Source organism: Ananas comosus, linkage group 8, assembly GCF_001540865.1.
Source record: "Ananas comosus cultivar F153 linkage group 8, ASM154086v1, whole genome shotgun sequence".
NCBI lineage: Eukaryota > Viridiplantae > Streptophyta > Magnoliopsida > Poales > Bromeliaceae > Ananas > Ananas comosus.
In genome coordinates, this window is record NC_033628.1 from 5,514,506 (window position 1) to 5,535,685 (window position 21,180).

At 44.5% G+C, this 21,180-nt stretch overlaps 1 long non-coding RNA gene across 2 annotated transcripts; it reads right to left on the reverse strand.

The window, feature by feature from the left end:
- LOC109713699 lies at window positions 18,536-20,945 on the reverse strand. 2 transcript variants are annotated; one of them, XR_002217148.1, is made up of 5 exons: window positions 20,755-20,945; window positions 20,592-20,687; window positions 20,318-20,507; window positions 20,053-20,136; window positions 18,536-18,703 (listed from the first exon to the last, which is right to left on the reverse strand). It is a non-coding gene; the product is annotated as an uncharacterized LOC109713699 (long non-coding RNA). The 2 variants fall into 2 exon arrangements; XR_002217149.1 differs by having other exon boundaries at window positions 18,537-18,703; window positions 20,773-20,945.

The following is a 21,180-nucleotide window of genomic DNA, read 5'->3' on the forward strand; positions in this document are numbered from 1 at the left end:
TACCATCCTTTCCTCATCGTGTATTTGTTGTTGAAAAGTTGGGTTACAAAAAACTTATCTTTGAAAAAGTAAGTAGGTGTTTAATCTGCCATTGTTATTTTTAGTGCATGCTGTGGATAAATAATTTGTTTCAAATTGAAATTTTTCCTTTTTCCTTTATGTTATCTGTGTACAGCTTTGTTTTTCTATTAATCATGTTTATAAAGTACGAATAAAGTATATATGTACTGAAATTAGGAGCAAGTACGTGAATCATTTAATTGTGTTCATCATGATGCCACTGAATTGTCAGAAAAGAAAAAAAAAATTATCAAATGTATAAAATCTTTCAAAAGATTCGTTATTTATTCTCTTCAACATACTTATATTGTTTCTACTTATATATTTATATGAGAGTATTATATTTATATTAAAATAAATATTGCGGCTTTTTGTTTAAATATAGAGTTTTTTTGGGATAAATGCTTGATATTTTTTTATTATTAATTACTTCATAGAGTTTATCCGCTGCGAAGCGCGGGTCTCTTCACTAGTATATATATATATATAGGCTAATGCTACTATTCAATTAATAGGATAGGAGCACTTGTCCTATCAAGTTGTTCTTGATGATCGAGATTCCGAAGCGATGATCGGAGCCGTTGAAGTTGATCTAGAGTATTTGAAATATCTAGAAACTAAATTTCATAAATTTTGATAATGGTTTACATGGTGATCAAAGTGTCGTAAAATCGACAATTTTTGACGGCCTATATGAGCCGTTTGCTTGTTTAACGGTGTAGAGCAATCCANAGATGGTTTCTTTTTTCTCTGTTTCTTATCAATTTCATTAATTTTTTTTTCTTAAATCAGTGATAAAGTTAAAATTAAAGGGTACTAAAGTGAATATTTGATAAATCTAGATGGGAATCTGAAGTTTTTTGTATATAATTTAATGAAATATTAACGAAAAAGCTACCGAAAAGATAAAAACGAAACCACATCGGGGCAATTTGATATATTTTAAACCACAGGGGGGCAAAGTGAGAAACTATGAAACCCCAGGGGGGGTTTTTGAAGTTTTCTCCTTTTTTTAATACACTTGTATAGGTTACATGGATGCCCTATACGGAGGATGTTTTGAACGGTCTTCCTGCATTTTGTCTTGAGGACTCTGCAATTTGGCGTTCAAGAACTTGTTTGATATGCTATCATATTGTCGAGCTGCATTTACCTGATAGAGTTCTGCGTCAGTTTGGATTGCTGCAGCATATACCGGAGCCCGTATAAGCTATACAGAGGATCACCTCGCAGGGTAGATCAGGCAAGGACTAGGCAGCGTTTCATGCTCCATATATTCAGCGTTGGGCAGATTGTTTGGAGCATATTGCGGAGCAAAGCCCTTTCGTCGATCCAGATCTGATACGAGCTACCTCTGTGTACATGCAGTGGTATTGGGGGATCACATAGAGGTGGATTTCTCGTTCTGTACAGCGGCCTCCACTTACTTTTCTTCCGCGTGGGAATGTCGAGCGACGATTGGTAATATTATTTTATTTTATAGTTTATTTTAATATAAGGATATTCATTATATATAATCATGTATGTTTATACAGGTGTATGCTATGCGGCATGCTGTTAGCAGTATCGGTCATTTGATGGATGATCCTCCGGAGCCCACTAGAATGATGGATGCTCTAGCACATATGAGGTAGGATCTCGAGAGTGTGTTAGAGAGCCTTCCGACATTACCCGTGACAGGGCATTCGGATGTTTCTTCTTCGACTTTTGGTGCTTACGGTGATATTCCCTCCACCTCCACGCCTGCATATGATTTCGGTAATATTCCCTCCACCTCGATGCCTGCGTATGATTTTTCATCGACATCTGTCTCAATCCATCCATCTGATGTCCCTTAGACTTTTGATGTCCCTTTGACATCGGAAGTGCAGTTTGATATTCCGTCGGCATCAATCCCTCCATTTGATATTCCATCTACGTCAGAGGTATTCTATTTTTATATTTCATTCACGTCTATCCATCTTTCTGACGTTCTATCCATGTCGCAGGTTCATCGCAATGATGTTGTATATCGATGTAGGCGACGACGACAGGGTCATATTGAGACGCAGGAAGGGATACTACCATCAGCTATTGAGCAAGGGATGGAGCCGATTGTCGAGGGCATCGCCATCGAGCATATTGATCAGATGCATGTCATTGAGCCCGTGCAGCCTGAGATGGAGCATGACATACATATTCGAGGACGGAGTCGAGGACGCGGTCGTGGACGCGGACGTGGACGTGGCAGGGGACGAGGGCGAGAGCATAGGAGGGGGATGGATGGGACTTGATTTTTTTTATCATTTTTGGGATTCTTATGTATATTTGATATTTCAAATTTTTGTACATTGATTTTTTATAGTATTATCTAGATTTATTCATATTGAAATATGTTGATATTGGTATAGCTCATTTTATGTGCTTAAAGTGAAGTTGAAGTTGCTATGGATGATTTTATGTATTTATTGCTGTAATTGAAATGTTTGAAAACATTGCTATTTTGTATAATGTGGGAATTTTGCAAAGTTGCTGCTGCATGGGTGTGGATTTGATTAAATGCGGTGAACCATTTACCGCATATAAAAGCGGTGAATGGTTCACCGCATTTAAAAGCGGTGAATGGTTCATCGCTTTTAAATGTGGTGAACTATTCACCGCATTTATGAGTTTTCTCAACACACCCAACCGAGGGGTAACAACATGAAGGCGGTGAATGGTTCACTGCCTTCATAGGATTTTTAAATCCTTTTGAAAGCGGTGAACCATTTACCGCTTTCACTTGAAAGCAGTAGATGGTTCACCGCTTTTATCTTTTCCCGCCAACTCACTCCCCATGTAGCAGTTTTGAGTTTATTTTCGCAAATAAAAGTTTGAGAGGCCTATTTTTAGAATAAAAGTTTTGAAGGAGACTAGTTCGGTAAAAACTCCTCTGTAGACTGTAGGCACAAAATCTACAAATCACTTCAAGGGAGAAAAAGAGAGAGAGAGAGAGAGGTCCGTTCAACTATAAGCCATTTTGAAATTAAAATAGGTCTAGCAGGGTAAAACGGGCGCTCGAAGCCCCATGGGCTGACACGGCTCGACAAGGTCGAGGTCCGAGACAGTCTGGTACTTTTTCTTTTTCTTTTATACTTAATAATATATTTTTTTCTTTTTACAAATAATAATATATTAGTTAAGGAGGCCGCCGCACGATGTGGCGGTAAGATAATACAACGATAAATTATTATAATTATTAAGATTATTTTTTTTATTATGCATTAATATTTTCAAATATTATTTATCTCAGTATTGAATAAAAAATTAAATAATAAATTAAAGAATGAAATTAAAGTAGATTTCTTTCTAAAAATATTTAAATCTAATAAGTAAAATAAATAAATCAGTATAAATAAAAAAAAAGTGATTCATGCGACAAAATTTTATTAGCTGAAATTTTAATTTTTTTATATTGACTATTAAAAAATAGGGTTGATTCATGTGATAAAATTTTACATTTGCTGTAAGCAAAAATAAAAAAAAAGTTGTTGAGAAAAAAACAAAGAAAGTGAAAGAGACTGAGAGAGAGAGTGAGAGAGAGGAAAAAGAAAAAAAAAATAGGCCCCACCAGAAGCCCCCCCAAACCCGAGGAGGCTTCCTTTGGGTTCCTAAATAATAAGTACTAGGATGGTTGTCACGCCCCAGATTACCACGTTTTTCCGGGCACGCCCCACAGACCGGTCGTATACATAGAAATTTTTAATGTATACGAAGCGATAGTTGTACCTATAATTAAATCATAGCTACAACTAGAAGTATAAAGCTGCTAAATTGAAACATGTATATATAAAACATAAAAGGGTTCCTGTACATACAAAATTCCGTAACACAACTCGCTCTAGCGAGTACAACGACAACAAGAAAATATGTACACAGAAATTCCCAAAAACTATCTCTGGATGGTACTTCTCTAGCACGACGACAAGACTGGTAGGGATCTAACTCGCAACTCCCTTCCCACGATCCAAGTCAGCAACATCAGCAGCCGCAGACGAAGGCTCTGCAAAAAGGTGTCAACAACTAGGTGTGAGAACTACTGCCAAACAGAGTAGTCCTTAGTAGGTATCACCACCGACCTCAACGGCTCACCCACTAAGTGTACAGAAATATATGCAAAGGATAGTAAGGAAAGCTGGAAAAACTCTACAGCTACATGCCACTATACTATCGCTAACCAACACAGACTATCTGTAGAGCAAAAACATGCATCACACTGACCCAATCTCACTAGGGACTACGATACACCCGTCCTGCCTGTCTAAACTACACCGTACACCACCTCGAGGGTAGCCGGTGGAGAGCAAAGTCCAACCTGGACTCCTACGACATCAACGCAAAGCAAGGTAGCCAGACTCCAGAGCGGCACTCGTAGGCGCAACCCAACCGAGTATGCAAGCGTGTCTCTGCCGAGCTCAATCAGGCTCTCACAGGCTGTAGCATACCGAACTTCTATAATTATGAAGTTACTGTGTATGTTGGTTTGGAAAGCCATTAGAATGATTCCGGTGGAGTTCGGGAGCATTCGGGTGTTTTCGGTACGCGTCGGGCGCGGAAACAGAACTCGAAAAGCTATGATTGGATCTTGGCCGAAATCCGGCAAGGCGTGGATGAAAAGATGGTTTAAATGCGCTCGAAAATATGTTTTGGGGGTCTCGGTACGATTAGAGATGAATCAGAGGCCCCAGGAGCGAAAACGAGCGAAAATGGACCAAAAGCTGAAATTGCTGAAAATTTGGCTAAGTCCTTAAAATGCAGAATTTCTGGACCTACGGGGTCCGGACCTTGGTTGTATAAGGGTCTGGACCCTGAGCCCCAAAACTGCCCAGAAACAGTAGGGGGCTAATTGTAATTGTGTGGTTGACTTATAAAAGGAGTCTTCTTCTCCTTTCTTCTTCTCCCACAGCCAACACACATATACCCACACATATGTAGAGAGAGAAGTACCTCTCCCTCTCTCTAGATTCCTTCTTTATCTTTCTAAATCTCTCTCCCAAATTTGGAGGCTTGGTGGAAAAAGAGTTGGGGAACGTGTTGGGAATTACGGTTCGAGCCTTCGTGCGCCCGGTTGAGCGATGTGCTTCCGTCTCGGCGTTCGCATTTTGATAAGCTTTTGGGATTTGGTTTAATCCTTAATGCTTAGTGTTCTAGTAACCTCTAGAATATTTCTAGCATGTTTCCTTCATGAGTTTTGGGTTAATTGGAGGATATAAGCATGCTAGGGTTAGATTCGGGTTTTGGGGCAAACGAGGGTTTTGATCTAAATTAACCCTATTATTCTCTAATTGAAGGTTAAAGATAAGCCCTTGAAGACCCTAAGTCGCGGATCGACGTGCGGTTGGTGGTCGTTTGCGAGTTCGAGCCGAACAGAGCAATGGTTGCCGCGGGAATCCGATTGCAAGTGACTACAAGCAATCGGGTAGCATTGCGAGGTGGGTTGTGCTCACCGAAGATATTAGCTCACTTCCATATCGAAGTGAAATGTGATTCCCTTATTGATGCATATAATGGTAGTCAAATTGCTAGATAAATGCATGAGATGTATGCTAGATGAATGCATAAAATAGATGCTAGATGAATGCATGACATAGATGCTGGATGAATGCATGAGATAAATGTTATGTAATGACTACCATTGGATGATGAAAATATGTGCATGTTGACATATCATGAGATGCTAGATGATGTACATGCATGTTGACATATCATGAGATGCTAGATGATGTACGTGCATATTGACATATCATGAGATGCTAGTTGAAAATATATACATGTTAACATATCATGAGATGCTAGTTGATATATATGCATGTTGAACTTGGGTCGATAAACTTTAGGTTGATTAGAGAACTCGACATTGGAAAACAAGAATGTGTAAACTATGATACTTGATGTGGACAGCTAGGATGTCAAGTAGATCGAGTGACATTTGATATTAGTGTAGTGAAGACACTATGACATGAACATAGGGATAGAAGATTTTCCGAGTTGTTGATAAATGATATGTGAAGTTAGTGTAGTTGAGACACTTGAACATGGACATTGGGATAGTTGTGTTCCCGAGTTGCTATTAGTCTTAGTTGACAGGGTATCCTCATTTGACGAGGATTGGATTATACTCACATAGTCTGTTTTGAGCTTGGGGTGGTCGCTCCACACAAGCATGCACTCCGGAGTTGTTACACTAGGGGCAGACGTAGTTGTCCCGCAGGCGGTCTCGGGTGGGATGAAGCGGCGGAAGCTCCTCACCTATGGGATTTGAGATGTGAGTCGGGGCGAAACCTTCGGGTTAGCCAAGCAGATTGCGGGACAAGCATATGAGCTGTAGTTGAATCCCAGTATAGTGGATTCGGTATCCAAGTTGAGTGGATTTAAGGCTGAGGTGCATGTGAGACGTCCTTCACCTTGAGCCTGGCTTTGCGCGGTATCCGCGGATAATTGACTCAAGACCGAGTCGGGTGGATAACTTTGTAAAGGTATATGAAGCCTTGTGAGCAAACAGTAAAGGTAGATGAAACCTTATGAGCAGAATTGTAATTGATATGAATTTAAGATAGAGGAAAACTTGGAAGTCAATTTGATGAGCTGTGGATAGCGATACAGAAAGTAGAATTAGTAGATCTACTTACATCATTGCATGTTGAGTTGCATGATTTGTATTATTGCATGTTGCCAGGCATGAACATGATAAATGTTAGTTGCATAACTTATTTGATGAAAAATATATATCTATGGATGTTTGTTCAACTAACATGTTGCAGTGCCTTCTTCGGACCCGGTGGGTCGAGCTCTTCCCTTGGGTGGCCGTACCCACTGGAAACTATGGACAATAGTTCTCACCCCTACGTGGTTTTTGGGGATTACAGATTCACACGCGAGCGGCGCGGCGGCGCGAGGAAAGGACGTAGCTCCGTAGATAGCGCCCTACCATTGGACCAGAGATAACGGTACCCCGAAGTGGTCTAGCTTAGGGGTTAGAGATGAAAGAACAAACTTGTAATAAATGGTTGTATTTGGAAGATTGAAACAAATGTAATAAAAATGTAAAACCTGGGACGAATGCTTGTAATAGCATAGTTCTATTTATGTTTTCGATACTTCTTTATGCAATCCTTGCTTGATTATTGTTCCTGGTTGGAACCTCGCGTTTGTATGGATTGTGACGCCTAGGACGTACTGGGGAAACTCTGTCCGTTCGACGGTCTTTTGGCGTGCTCGAATCCGACCAAATAGGCAGATCTTGGGGCATGATAGATAAAGTGGTATCAGAGCATAAAAAGAACATAAAAGAGAATAATAGAAATGGTTTAGATGGACCTAGAAGACCCTAGGATAGTAAACCATAGAGGTTAAGGCTCGTGAGAGACGAGGACTTGTGACTTGCGGCGAAAGGTTAATTGATTGGGTCATGTTGTAAACCTCTAAAATGGATATTAGAGGTAGACTCAAGGTGAAGTTTATTCTCAACCGAGGGTGTTCATGTTGGACGCGTACGACATGAAACCGAGTGATGAGAATAGGCGCCCTTGCGTGACTTTCGCCCAATTTGAGTCGGTGTTAGTTGCCTCGTGTTTAACCCGGAGGGTCGAGGATTAATAGAGTTGTCGCGTTTTAGGAAGCGATAGCACGGCGCAGGCGATCTTCGTCTAGATCGGCGCGGGATGGGACAAGTGATGTTCCTAAGCAATCCGAGGTGAGCGGAGACTTGGAACTTCGCGAGCAGTTGGCCATACTCGTGGGAGTGGTGAGGCAACAGGCCAATTTGGTTCAACGACAGTAGGAGGCTGCCATGCGCTAGGTGGAGCAAATGAAAAAGCTCCAAGAAACGGTTAATCAATTAGTGACTGCACCAGTTTCGGCTCGTCGAGTACGGACGGGAGTCGCGGCGGAGGTGTTTCCGTCTGGGTCGGGTAATCCGACTTTTATCAGTTCAGAGGTGGAGGCGGTGAGGGAGCGAGTTTTGGCGGCCCTCGTGACCTTCAAGAGGTTTGATCCTCCTTGTGACGCCCCGACTTCCCAGGGGTCACCCATCCTAGGACTACTCCCGTCCTAGCACGCTTAACTCTCTTAACCTCTTAGGTCTAGCCACCACCCAAAATGCTTAAGCCGGGTTAAGAGTTTAGCCCTATTATATCATATATATAGGACTATCTGGGGTCTCACACTCCTACCTTTGATGGAGAGGATGCAAATCCGTGGATCGTGGAGGTATGGATTGACTCCATGAAAACTCTTTCTGAGGATCGGTACACGGTGGAGCCGGACAAGGCACACCTAGCCGGTATTGTCTGAAACAGTCGGCGAAGGTGTGGTGGAGAGGCGTCAAGCGGAACCGATTGCCTAATCTCCCTCCTATGACTTAGGAATAATTTCGGGGATTCGTGTTCTCTGCCTATTTTCCCGACAGTGAAAAGAGAAAGCTTCAGGAAGCTGCGACAGGGAGACTGCACCGTGAAGGAGTACGAGCGGGAATTCTCCCGTATCGTGAGTTGTGTCCTGAATATGGTGCGGGATGACAAGATCAAGCTGATCGCTTGTACGCGGACTTCGGCAGGGGATTTGCAAAGTTGTGCACATTCTTAAGTCGCAACTTTTGCCGAAGTCTTGGACTGAGCCTTATGGGCAGGACAAGGCAATGCCTTCGCGCGAGGAGAGCGTGAATCTCTCGGGCGAGAGATGAGAGTGGTGCGACTGAGGAGCATTGCTGGCAGTCAATCAAGCTCTAAGCGACCCCCGAAACAGTTGCAATCGCAATCGCGAACCCCAGAAGTGTTTTCTATTTAACTTTCTTTGGGATGCGGGATTGTAGAAGTTCTCACCAGGCGCGGCGGTGTCCGCGGCGGGCGCCGAGTGACCATGAGGACGCGACCCAGGTCGAGGAGCCTTGCATGCATTTATCATGTGGTCATTTACTATTATTGATACATCAGTGTAGTAGGGACCAAATGGACGGGTAAGTGTAAATACTCGGGCATGCCTGCGTGTGGAAGTGTATTACCTGTTGGAGCAGGTAGAGAGCTAGATGGCACTAGCAAATTGCTGGTGATGGCCTATGGATGAGAGGTGAGACTCGTGGTAGAGATAGAATTGGCGGACCGACTCTCAAAGCAATATGAGTAGTTGATTGCGAGAGTTGAGCCGTGGTACTTGAGGATCTGTTGAGAGTCCAGGAATTTCGGATGTTGTTCCAGTAGAGCGAATAGTGAAAGCGGAATCATTGTTGAGAGAGTAACCAGTTGGTTGCCGATTACGGGCACGTGGGCCTAGTAGTACCTCAAATTGAGGTAGGTGAGTTGTGCTCGTGTGGCTTATGCGCATAGGCAGTATTGCCTGATGCTGGACTTAGTGTGGAACGCGGTAGAAGCGTACGACGCTCGAGTGTAGATACTCGTGGAGTACGGATTTGATTCAGCCGAGAGAGTGAGTTGGCAGTAGCACTTCAGCATGGCTAAGTGTGAAGCGTGCCTTGAATCACTCGTAGGGCTGGTGGCTCGCACTAGGTGCTTAGGAGCCGATAGTGGTACGTATGGCTCGGTAGAGAGCATGTCGTGTAGGACGACGACGACGTATATTGCTTGAGGACAACCCGAGCCTGGACCATTGTGGACTGTGGAGCCTTGGGCCTTGTGGACAGGCGCAGCCAGCTGTGTGGAACAGCGGCCCGGTACCTACGGGTCGGGCAGAGGTTTGGTCAAGACGGTAGTTTGAGCTTAGACCTGGGAGCGTGGAATGCCACGTGTTGGATTGCGAGATCGATTAGACACCGAGGGTGTAGTGACCCAACCCGAGGACTTGACGTGGTTTGGGGTCTTGGTTGCTCCTAGTTGGAGTGTGTGCGAATTCTCCAATGAGAATTTTGCCCAGTGATGATTGGGTCTACACTTGCGAGCGAGAGATGCTGAGCGTAGTTGAGACAGGTTTAGGCGGTAGGCCTACTGTAAGGAAGTGAATTCTCGAAATCCTAGAGTTCGACTTCATCCAGGATCGACTAATTGTCGAATGAGCACCCTTTGGGAAGGCTAAAGATATCCAAAACACAAAAAGTGCATTGGAGTTGAGTCCGCGAGAGCATATAGTGCAAAACCTGCACTGGGCCGAAGTTGCTCTCAGGGACCCGTCCCTGGCAGGGAGAGACCGGTCCCCGAGGCTGGTAGTTGCTGGGGATCTTTGATGCAACCGGTCCCAGGCTGAGGGGACCGGTCCCCGTGTGCGACGCGAGCGAGAAAAGCCAAAATTTGGCTGTCCCGAAAATCGAGCTCTCGGAACCGGTCTCTCAGACAGGAACCGGTCTCTCGAGGACCGGTCTCTCGGGGAGAGACCGGTTCCCGAACGCGTGATATCTGGGGAGGCTCTCTGGGACCGGTCCCAGGTCGGGGAGACCGGTCCCTCTGGGCGCAGAATGCCCAGTGAGGGCTGTGCACAGAGATGAAAGTTGAGGGGTTTATTTGAATTTTGTTACATTAGAGGGGTATGTAGGCCCTCTCTCTCTCCCTCAGCCTCTCATTCTCTCTCTTTCTCACACTCTCTTGCTCCCTCTCTCTCTCTAGAAAAGAAAGAACAAAGGAGAAGGAGAAGAAGGAAGAGAAGAAGAAGAAGGAGGAGAAGAAGAAGAAGAAGGAGGAGATCAAGCTAGAGAAGGCTTGGAGCATCTTCCTCTCTCCCTCTCCTCTTCTCATTGGTGTAGCTCAAGAGGTAAGCCCTAACCCTAGCTTTTGGAAACTTAGGGTTTTGGGTTTTGAGTTTTGGAGAGGAGGTCAAATGGACCTCTTGCACCATTAATGGTGGCTTTGAGCTAGAAGCTAGGGTTCTATAGTGCAAATGGCAAGATGTGAACCCTAGGGCACCCAAAATAGAATTTTTGGAAATAGATGAGATTGATCTCATTTGAGGCATTGTAAACCTAATTGCTAGGTGTCCAAACGCGTTGGCGGAGTCGGATTTACGATTCGTCGAGCGGGTGTAGAGCTATCGGCAAGGTAGGGCCGACCTAGCTTCGTTTCTCCCAAAGAGGCGGGGATTACGTGGTTTGAAGTGCCGAGGAAAATTTCTAGAACCTCTACAACGAGAAAAGGTGGAGGGTGTCATCCCGAAGCAACCGGACTCTTTTCTATGTCTTAGAATAACATATAATTTCATCTCTTGCATGTTGCATTGTAGGATTGCATGTTTAACCTTCTCCTTATGCTTTCTAAATAGTAACCTAGTGTGCATGGAATGCTAGGCGAATAGGATAGGTGAGGATTGGGTCGGAACATTAGATCCTATAGTGCTAAAGAAAAGAGGTGAACGTGATGGTTATCTAGTGACAAAGAGTGGCATCTAAATATCTAAAGAACAAACGAGTGGCGTTAATGTAGTGTACTTGACACTAGAGGTTTGAGAACCTAGGGATAGGCGAATCCCTTAGAAAATGCCTTGTGGACAAAGAACTTAGTAAAGCTAAGTATCTTCACATGGAGAGGATGTAGATGAGTTCGTTCGAGATGTTGGCCATAGTTCGTAGGGTATCCTCACTTGGAGAGGATAGATCTAGCTCACGGTCTGTTATTTGGGGTGGTATAGCCATCCATATCCTCACATGGAGAGGATTGTCGTCGAGTACTCCAGAGTGTCGGGCGATAGGGACCACATGGAGCTCCGCAGACAGTCCTGGGTTTGGGGGCACATGGAGCTCCCTTACCCAATACGGGATGGAAATGTGAGTTATAGGCGAACCCAAGGGTCTCGCCATAGATTGGGTAAATGGGAAACAAGTGTTGTCATTGAACATTATTATTCGAACATGGATCGAACTTGTTAGCATGGTAGTAAATCTTTACTATATGATGCATGCATTCATTACACGGGATTATGGGCATAGTAGCATAGATTTCCTATTATATCATTTACAGCTTTGAGATATCTATCTATATATCTATCTTGTTGTTACTTGTGCCCACTTGGACCTAGTGGGGAGACCGGTGGAGTCGGCGGATGAGCCCACTGGGAACTATGAAAGATAGTTCTCACCCCACTCTATTTCCAGTGGTAGGTACAGGATTACCGAGAGAGGACCGCGGCAAGGGCATCGCGCCCGAGCAGTGAGACCGTGGTAGCATAGTTGCTTTCTTTTTGCATTAGCACACCTATGTATTTGAGAATTTCATGTAGGTGAGGTTGGAGAGCTATGTATTTTGGATGATCAAATGTAATCATTTTGAGAAAAGATGTAAATGTAGAAGAATGCAAAACTATCGTAATAGTTAGTAAAGTACTCACTTTATTTTACTCGTTTTTACTTGTGGATTAATTGCTTTTGTTGTTGTTGGCACTGTTTGTGCACCGTTGAATGTGTATGTTTAGAATTTGAATTTCTTGGGTAAATTCTTGTACACATTCTTGTTGTTGAGCCTTGGGCGGACATGGGAGGTGCTGTCCGTTCGGCGGTCCACCCGGCGTGCCCGAATCATGCCAAATTGGTAGTGGTTTCGGGGCGGGGCGTGACACCTACGTAGGATTGGTGGCCTGTGATCCACCCGTGGAAACCCAGATGAGCGGTTTGGCCGACCACTCTATCGGGGAGTTGGCTCGGATTCATGAACGGAGTGTTCGTGTGAGTTCGTTGTAGGAACGAATTCGAGTTGGTCGTGGCATATGGTATCGAAAGATAAAGTAGTCTCTAGGAGACACTTGGATAATGGATAGCCACGTGAGGTTTAAGGACCAATGCTCTTTTGAGGATTGAAGTTGGAGATGTGCCAGAGTATGCCATCTCGTAGTAGAGCAAGGATCCGGTTGTGATTGGAGTACTCACGATGGAGCGATGCACCCCTGATATTGCCTCTAAGCAATGCCGGTAATTGAATCGGAGTGTGTTCCCTGAAAAGATGATGAATGCAAGGAGGAGTTGTATTAAACTCTTGGATAGCCAAAGTGGTAGAATGCCACTTTGTGAACACTTGAGTGATTCGAGAAGGCCTACCCGTGTGCATTGTGTAGCGGTGGTGGATCGTTCGGCTAGTTGATGCATTTTGGCAGATCCACACCACGAGGATGGTGGGTAGTCCTGATCTTGAAGGAAAGTGGTATCCAGTAGAGTGTGGAAGGACGAGTCCTTCGTTTGCTGGTCAGTGTCAGAACTCTACTCTCACATCGCGCTGAGTCCGTTTTGCATCTATTTCGCGCCAAAACTACTCCGACTTGTCCCGATACTCTCCAGACGTGCCGACAAGCCTCAGATGCTAAAAACACACAGGCCGCTGAACACCAGGGACACTACATCCTCACCTACTACAAAAAGTTTCGTCCTCAAAATTTAGAATCATACATCAATCCCGGGCCTCAAATAAATAGGGGTAGGACTCCTGCATCATAGCCTCTGGCTCTCAAGTCGCCTCACGCTCCTCCTGATTACTCCACTGCACCTTCATATACGTTATGACCCGGTTATGCAATTCTTTCATCTCACGAGCAAGAATCCGCACCGGTAGCTCCTCGTAAATCAAGTCCTCGCCAAACTCAAGTGGAGTGAAGTCAATCACGCATGAGGAATCAAACACATATCTCCTCAATGCCAAGACGTGGAACACATCATGGATACCGGCAAGTCGTGGGGGTAGGGCAATCCTGTATGCCACTGGTCCGACTCGCTCCAAAATCTCAAAATGGCCAACAAATCGTGGACTGAGCTTTCCATGAACTCCAAATCTGCCAATCCCTCGGGACGGTGAGACTTTCAGGAATACAAGATCACCAACCTGAAACTCCAAGTCTCGTCTCCTGGTATCAGCATAGCTTCTCTGTCGACTCTGGGCCGTCTCAAGATGTCGTCGCACAACTCTGACCTTTTCCTCTGCCTCTAATAGAATCTCAGGCCTCAAAGTCTTCCTTTCACCCATATCACTCTAATGCAGGGGTGGTCGACACTTGCGTCCATACAACGCTTCAAACGGAGCCATTCGAATGCTCGCTTTATAGCTATTTTTATACGCAAACTCAACCAATCTCAAGTGTCGATGCCACCCTCCTCCGAAATTCAGGACACAAGTTCTCAACAGGTCCTCTAAAGTCTGAATGATTCGCTCTGACTGACCATCTGTCTGTGAATGAAACGCTGTACTGGAATGGAGCTATGTACCCAAAGCCGTCTGAAGACTCCTCCAAAAATACGAGACGAACCTCGGGTCTCTATCTGATATAATCGAGGTAGCCACACCATGCAATCTAACAATCTCATCCAAGTACAACTGAGCGAGTCGCTCTCTGGACCAAGTGGTCTGCACTGGTAAGAAGTGAGCAGACTTGGTCAGTCTGTCCACTATCACCCAAATGGCATCAAATCCACCCAGTGCTCTTGGTAAACCCACGGCGAAGTCCATGGTGATCTGATCCCATTTCCACTCGGGCACTGACAGACTCTGAAGCTTGCCAGCAGGCACCTGATGCTCGGCCTTCACCTGTTGGCAAGTCAAACACTGAGCCACAAATCTGCCAATATCCGTCTTCATTCCATTCCACCGGAAGTGTGCCTTCAAATCCTTATACATCTTGGTTCCACCAGGATGAACCGTATAAGGCGAATAATGGGCCTCTCTCAAAATCTCCTCTCGAATATCAGAATCCATAGGCATACACAGTCGGTCCCTGTACTGCAGTACTCCCGAACTATCCACAGTAAAGGCCTCCGCCTGTCCTATCTCTAATTGCTCTCGAATCCTCAACAATTGAGGGTCTCCACTCTGTTTCTCCCTGATCCTGTCCAACAAAGTGGGTTGCAAGACCATAGACATCAGTCTCGCAGTAGACCCAGGGGACACTACCTCGAGCCTCAACCGCTGCAACTCCAGTCTCTGCTGAGTGATCAACATGCTCAAACTCTACACTGCCTTCCTGCTAAACGCATTCGCCTCCACATTCGCCTTGCCGGGATGATACTGAATGCTGATATCATAATCTTTCAATAACTCCAACCACCGGCATTGCCTCAGATTCAAATCCTTTTGGGTGAATAGATACTTGAGACTTTTATGATCTGTAAAAATCTCACAGTGCTCACCATATAAATAATGCCGCCATAACTTCAGAGCAAACACCACAGCGGCAAGCTCTAAGTCATACATAGGGTAATTCTTCTCGTAATTCTTTAGTTGCCGGAAAGTATAAGCAATTACCCTACCATGCTGCATCAGAACATAACCCAAACCGCTGTGCGATGCATCACTGTTGATCACAAATCCTTTCCCCAAACTGGTAGGGCAAGGATAGGAGCTGATATCAATCTCTGTCTCAACTCATCGAAGCTCCTCTGACACTCCTCACTCCAAACGAACTTAATTCCTTTCCGAGTCAATCGAGTGAGGGGTGTGGAAAGCTTCGCAAAGCCTTCAACAAATCGACGGTAATACCTAGCCAGTCCAAGAAAACTCCTCACCTCGGTAATCGTCGTCGGTCTGGGCCAATCCTGAATAGCATCAATCTTCTTCGGGTCAACTGCTACTCCGGCTGCAGAAATCACATGGCGCAAGAAACAAACCTTCCGAAACCAAAACTCGCACTTCTTCAACTTAGCATACAACTTCTTTTCCCTCAGAAGCTGTAATACTATCCGCAAGTGCTCCTCGTGCTCAACATCACTCCGGGAGTAAATCAGAATATCGTCAATGAACACAACCACAAATCTATCCAAGAATGGCTTAAACACTATGTTCATCAAATCCATAAATGCGATAGGGGCATTAGTCAATCCGAAAGGCATCACCGTAAACTCATAATGCCCGTACCGAGTCCGGAAAGTCGTCTTGGGTACATCCTCGGCCCTCACCCTCAACTGGTGGTAACCTGACTAGAGATCTATCTTCGAAAAGACACAAGATCCTTCCAGCTGATCAAACAGATTGTCGATGCCCAGCAAAGGATACTTGTTCTTGATGGTCACTTTATTTAATTCCTGGTAATCCACACACAGTCTAAGTAAACCATCATTCTTCTTCATGAACAACACCGGCGCTCCCCAAGGTGATACACTAGGTCTCACATACCCCTTATCTATCAAATCCTGAAGCTACGCCTTTAGCTCTCTCAGCTCTGCCCGTGCCATTTGGTAGGGTGCCTTCGAGATTGGCGCAGTTCCAGGAACTACGTCAATCACAAACTCAATCTCTGTATCCGGCGGCATAGTCGTCAGCTCCGGTGGAAAGACATCCAAAAACTCGTGAACTATGGGGATATCCTCGAGTCCCGGCGCCGCCGTAGGCACCTCTACTACCGTCACCAAGAAAGCGATGCATCCCCTACTCATCAGCTGTCTAGCCCTCGCCGACGAGATCCAAGTAGCAAACAGCATACTCCTGCAGCCTTTATACGTGAACTCCTCCTAGCCTGGCTCGCCGAACATCACTGTTCTAGCACCACAGTCGATCGTTGCATAATACCGTGCCAGCCAATCCATGCCAAGCACTACATCGAAGTCCTACAACTGCCCTAAGACCAACAGGTCTATAGGAATAATTCAAGAGCCCAACTGCACTGGACAAGACCAACAGCACTCTACCACCTGCAAAACATGGTCGAAAACGTGCACTTCTCGTGCATACAACAGCGGCCCTATCTCTAAACTATGCAAGGATGCAAATGCTCGGCTAACAAAAGAATATGATGCACTGGTATCAAATAAAGCACGAGCTCTACTACCAGAAATCAAAATGATACCTGCCATCACACGGTCTGCTGCTGTAGAGTCCTCAACCTGGGCTGCATACACCGTGCTACTCGATGCCTGCTGTCGTCGCTCACTCTGGCGCGGCACTGAAGCCAGATTAGCCTAGCTATAGCTCGGTGGTGCTCCATAAGTCTGCTGAGGTACCGGCGGGGCCGACGCCGTCGAAGATACTGGTGATGCTGCTAGAGGACAAGCCGCCCGCAGATGCCCTAACTGTCCACAATCGAAACACCGGCCCTCTCTGCTCACAAGACCGAGGCCAGTGCGGTCCCCTACAAATCACACACTACGGAGTCCCTTGCTACTATCTCTGCTGACAAGGTCCCCGAGACCGCTATCACCCCAAAGACCCACGACCCTGAGAGAGTGATCGTGGCGGCCTCGGCGAACGCCTGCTACTAGTCTGTCCTCCGTCATATAGACCTGGGCATTTCCTATCTTGACTCTGCCCCGGCACCGTCGCCCACTCATGGACTGATACCGATCCTCTCTCCACCTAGAGTGCCTGCTCGATCGACGCATCCAAGGTCTTCAACCTCTGTGCCTGTACAACACGAAGATCTCTGGCCTCAATCCCCTCTCATATAGATAGACCTTGTAGGCTTCATCCCTTGCTACGAATGGCACACAGTTCAGAAGCCTGATGAACTCACGAGTATACTCCTGAACTGATCGCTCCCCCTGCTGTAGCTTCTTCAGATCTTCCTTAAGTTTTTGCTTCACCTGTTTGGGAAATAAGCCTCGTACTGCATTCCACAAAATTCGTCTCGCCTCATCTGTAGTGCGACCAAACCTCTAGTCTGTCTCATCCTCCTCCACCAGGCAAGATGAATGTAAAAAATCGATATAGTAGGCAAGATGAATGTAAGGTACCGGACTTCTAAAAATTATGAAGTTACGGTGTACGTTTGGTTGGAAAGCCATTAGAATGATTCCGGTGAAGTTCAGAAGCATTCGGGTGTTTCGGTGCGCGCCAGGCGCGAAAACGGAACCCGAAAAGCTATGTTGGATCGTGAACTAAATCCAGCATCAGCGTGGATAAAAAGATGATGTAAATACGCTCGGAAAAATGTTTGGAGAGTCTCGGTTCGATTTGAAATGAATCGGAGACCAAATGAGCGAAAACAAGCGAAAACGGACGAAAACTGAAATTTGGCTAAGTCTGGGCTGGAGGACCTACGGGGTCCGATCCCTCAGCCAAGGACCGGTCCCCCAGGTCCGGTCCCTCATGTAAGGACCGGTCCCCGTAGCCCGAAAATGCCCACTTTGGGGCTGTGCATAACTTGCATTGTTGAGGGTGTTTTATGCAATTTTACACTTATGAGAGTGTATAGAGAGGTGTGAGGAGTTGTTTTCTTCTCTCCTTCACATTTGGAACCCTAAAACACAAGCTCTCTCTCTCTCTAAACTCTCTTCTCTCTTTCTCTACAAGGGTGGATCTAGGAGAGGGATTGGTGGAGGTTGAGGCAAAGAGAAGACTCATCATCATCTTCTTCTTCTTCTTTACCTTGGATGTCACGTCCCGAGACTGCCAATTTGGTCGGGTCGGGCCCGCACACAGACGCCAAACGAACAGAACCTCCACTGTTCGCCTAAGGCTCAACAACAACAACTAAACATATATAATGAAATGCCCAGGTAAATTCCCAATATACATGGCTTACACGAAGGTAAGCAACATCAGCAAGTGAAAGTAAACTAACTAAACCATTCATACATTGTAACTTGATTACTTTAAATCAAATACAAAGGTTACATGTTATACATTCATACATTTACATTGCCACCTCTCAGATGAATAATTTACATTTGTTTTCATCAACTATAAACAGATGAAATATACAAGGTACAACTATACTCAATGGATGTCCACTATCTATGGAACGCTGTCCATACCACGGTCCTCGATCACCCCGCACGAGCTAGAACCTGCATGGTTAGTGGGGTGAGAACTACTGAAAGCTCCCAGTGGGTTCGGCTGCCGACCTCGCCAACTTACCCATTAAGTCTATTCATATGTAGGCAAGAAAAGTAAATAGATAGTAACTAGCTATAACATGTAATTACTACAATGCCTGTACAAAGCTGAAAGAAACTGTAGATAACATATGAAATTTATGCATGCATGCTATGAATAATCAATACCCAATCCATCTGGTTAACCATTTGGTTAACTATAACTCACCAACGCAATCCCTAAGTATCGGGCTCTAAGCTGCCTCCCAACGGGATCGTCTACTGGAAAGGCTTACACGATCAACCCAGTTAATGACACACTCCGAAGTGCACTGCTTGGGGGGAGCGACCACCACCAAGCCAAAACTAAATAGGTGAGTATGATCCAATCCTCCCTTAGAGGATTCAATAACTGACGATGCCACAATTTAATTTCTAACTAGCTCTTTATGCTAGTTTTACAGTTCCAATATTGATGCTAACCAATGCTTCTAGTCATAATGTCACCAAGTTTACTATTGTTATAGTCCACAATAAAATTCACACATTCATAGGGTTTTAGGTCCACACTCTATGGCTCACATGTTCTTAACACTGGATTTGCCCAATCCTTCATTTCATAAACAGATAATGCCATTTACGCTATAATGCATGAATATTATTTTACTCCTATACAGATATGCTCAAGAAGGCAACATAGACATAAAGAGGGATTCGATGACTTCGGATAGCACCATCCACCTGTAGGGATGCCAAAAACTGGAATTAACGTCTCGAACTGTATAAGCACTAGCCCCCGCGACTCAATGCGAGTAAAGCTAGAACGACGTCTATCGTAATTAGTGTGCCGTAAATCCGTCGAAATATCAATTCGAACTTTCGAGCATGTCTAACCTTCATTCATAGAGGAATAAAAGGGATTAAACTGAAGCCATACTTCTATTTCACAAACTTTGCATTTCAACTTCAACTTATATGTATAATATCAATATACACTACCTATAGTTAATTCTATAGGTTTCATAGCAAGAAGAGACTCTAGTAATCCTCTAATTCCATTTCTTTACAGCCACTACTTACATTCCAATTCAGAATTCCAAACTAACTTAACTCAGTTTTCCCTCTTAACATTATGCCATATACATCTTATATGTATATACATACATACATACTATACATAGTGTAAGCTAGTTTTATAGAGTTCCAATTAGGAGTTATCAATGCAGTTTTGCATTTCCATTAGCTTGAATACCCATAGGACTCCTAATTAGCATCTTCTATAACAATTAACTGAACCTCAATCAAGACTTAATCAGAATTACCTCAATTCATTGCTCAATTGGCCTGTGTTCAGCTCCAACAGCAAAAAGTTCCATCACAGCAGAAATTTCAGCACTTCAAATCTTCTTCACAGCCCCATGCAGGTTAAAGTAAGTAATTTTAATACTTACAACTACTTTACAGCAAAGAACCTCCTTAACCAGAGATTAACATCCCTCTAATTCAAATATTAAAGCTATTCTAATCCAAATTGCTTTCCTACTAAGGTACATAACTGAATCTCAATCACAATTGGATCAAGCCTACCTTAATTTGATGCTCAACCAAGTTATTCTCAGCTTTATCAACCTTCCTTTCAACTCAACTTGCCAACTCTACACTTTCATCTTCACCAGCTGCCTCTCACAATTCCTAATTTCGAAGCTCCACTGGTCCCCTTGAAATTCGGGCGCCCAGATCCACAAAGGCAGCCCCTTCAACACTTCTACTTGAATTTCTGGATACATATACATCAATTAAACCATTTAGAGGCTTCGTTTATGCAATTACCATGATCCCAGCTAAGAAGCCAGCCATCTACCTCAGTTTCCAAGTTTCCCTCAGCTGAAACTTCAACTTGGCAGCTCTACCAGACCACAACACTAAGTCTGCCCGCCACTTCACCAAATTTCAAGTCCTGACAGCCAAGAACTCTTCATCTAAGATAATTAACTCAACTTTAATCAGATATTGAATCAATTTACCTTAATTTAGAGTTCTACCAGGTTGCTTTCAGCACCAATAGCATCATCTTCCTGCTCGGCAGCTCCAACACTCCCAAACTCCCAAAGCTGTCAACTTTCTCCACCAACCACACTCAAGGGTTTAGAGAGATAAAGAGAAGGAAAGAGATAAGAACCAGGGAGGGAAAGAAGTGTCCTGGTACGTGGACAACTTCAGGGGACCAGGTTGTAAGTGATAAGAATGAATAATTACAATTTAACCCCTTAAAACCCAGAAAGCGCATTGCAGTCCAGTTATTACACTTTAGTCCCTGCAGTTTGCACTTGGCAGCAGCTGTTTCAGCAGCAATTTCAGCAGCAATTACTCCTAAATCCTCCACAAAAATAAAAATTACTGTTTACAATTTGGTCCCTGCAGTTTACTGCACTTGACAGCAGCTGAAATTG